We start from the raw sequence: 2,163 nt of genomic DNA, 5'->3' as shown, positions 1-2,163 counted from the left end.
GTGTGGGAGGAACGGACGCCCTGGATGGCGATCAGCATGAGCAGTCTGTTGATGTAGTGGAGCGTGTATTCGGACGTAGTCGTCTCTTCTCACACACCGTGATAGCATGTTGCACCGCGTTCCACATCTGCGACATCCTGCAGAGGGCCGGCTGACAGTCGTTCGCGCAATGGACACCGCATACGTACGGGGGCTACCTTCCACGTGTTCTCGAGGCGTGCACATGTTGTTGCGTCTATGTGGGCAGACGTAGTGTGTTGTGACACCTGACACAGGCATGCAATACTCGTTGCAAATGGCGATGGACGTCTACGTTTGCTGGTGACGTTACGCAAATGAACAACAGGTAACCCGTTGTGGTGCGGTTGTTCTCGCTAGAGGTGAATCAGTGTTGGCGACGATCGGTCGAGCTATTAACCGGTTGTTTCAGGGATACCCACCATGCCCACGAACGTGAAAGGGGACCCACCATGCCCACGAACGCGAAAGGGGATCTGGGTGTGAGGCGATACGCGGCGGTGGCTGGGTGGGACCGTCCCCGGCCGGTGAGGGGGGGGCCGCCCGGCGTGCTGGCAGCGCGGTGCGTGGGCGCACGCGCTACAGCCGGCTGGTGGGGGCGGCCAGTGGCAGGCGCGCCGGCCGACGGACGCGGCAGGCGGCGCAGCTGCGCGCCGGCGCCCCCTGCTCGCGGCGCCTTGCGGCCAAAGTAGGTCCTCGCGGGCCCGGTGCGAAGCGCGGTGGCCATCTGCAGTGTGCTGGTCCGATTGAGGACTGTGTGCGCTGAGGATGCGCCGCCGCCCGGCGCTCGGCGCCGCGACGCCGTCTGCTGCTCGGTCGCCCCAGCGGTTCTCGCAGGTGGTTTGTATCGCAGCTGTGCGGACGTGTTGGCGCGTGCGCTGTGCTGGGAGAGTTCGCTTCGGCACCCAAGTGGGGCTTTTGTCCTTCTGTGGCGCTGGCGTTGGAGCTGCCGGTCACCGTAGGTGGCGCGTGTTGTCTCCCGCCGGCAATGCCACGACAGCACGCTCCCGGGCCTCTGTCGGCAGCGGCAAGCTCAGTTGGGAGCACGGGTGGTCGCACCTAAAGCGTCTACTCGCCTAACTCCGGGCGATTGCGCCTCTCTCGAACCCGACCAAGTACTTAGGACGGCGCTGCGCGCCGCCGGGACCTGAGAGGGTTTCGAGGTGTGTTGTGCAGGGGAGCTCAGCCTCCTCCTGTTTGCAGAATAATTGAGCGGACGCTTGCGTGTTCGCGCGGGCCCCCGGGACACACTCCCGGGCGGCCGGCTGCTCAGCTCTAGTTGACGCAGCTCCCTGGTTGATCCTGCCAGTAGTCATATGCTTGTCTCAAAGATTAAGCCATGCATGTCTCAGTACAAGCCGCATTAAGGTGAAACCGCGAATGGCTCATTAAATCAGTTATGGTTCCTTAGATCGTACCCACGTTACTTGGATAACTGTGGTAATTCTAGAGCTAATACATGCAAACAGAGTCCCGACCAGAGATGGAAGGGACGCTTTTATTAGATCAAAACCAATCGGTCGGCTCGTCCGGTCCGTTTGCCTTGGTGACTCTGAATAACTTTGGGCTGATCGCACGGTCCTCGTACCGGCGACGCATCTTTCAAATGTCTGCCTTATCAACTGTCGATGGTAGGTTCTGCGCCTACCATGGTTGTAACGGGTAACGGGGAATCAGGGTTCGATTCCGGAGAGGGAGCCTGAGAAACGGCTACCACATCCAAGGAAGGCAGCAGGCGCGCAAATTACCCACTCCCGGCACGGGGAGGTAGTGACGAAAAATAACGATACGGGACTCATCCGAGGCCCCGTAATCGGAATGAGTACACTTTAAATCCTTTAACGAGTATCTATTGGAGGGCAAGTCTGGTGCCAGCAGCCGCGGTAATTCCAGCTCCAATAGCGTATATTAAAGTTGTGCGGTTAAAAAGCTCGTAGTTGGATTTGTGTCCCACGCTGTTGGTTCACCGCCCGTCGGTGTTTAACTGGCATGTATCGTGGGACGTCCTGCCGGTGGGGCGAGCCGAAGGCGTGCGACCGCCTCGTGCGTGCTCGTGCGTCCCGAGGCGGACCCCGTTGAAATCCTACCAGGGTGCTCTTTATTGAGTGTCTCGGTGGGCCGGCACGTTTACTTTGAACAAATTAG

General features: G+C 59.8%; 1 non-coding gene across 1 annotated transcript in view; it reads left to right on the top strand.

The window, feature by feature from the left end:
- Window positions 1–1,307: 1,307 nt before the first annotated feature.
- The window catches only part of LOC126434013 (small subunit ribosomal RNA), a 1,908-nt gene continuing 1,052 nt past the window's right edge, over window positions 1,308–2,163 (top strand). The window contains exon 1 of the ribosomal RNA XR_007578914.1: window positions 1,308–2,163. This exon is cut by the window's right edge and continues 1,052 nt beyond it. This is a non-coding gene — a ribosomal RNA (small subunit ribosomal RNA).

Source organism: Schistocerca serialis, unplaced genomic scaffold (assembly GCF_023864345.2).
Source record: "Schistocerca serialis cubense isolate TAMUIC-IGC-003099 unplaced genomic scaffold, iqSchSeri2.2 HiC_scaffold_1179, whole genome shotgun sequence".
Lineage (NCBI taxonomy): Eukaryota > Metazoa > Arthropoda > Insecta > Orthoptera > Acrididae > Schistocerca > Schistocerca serialis.
This window is presented reverse-complemented; position numbering and strand designations above follow the sequence as displayed.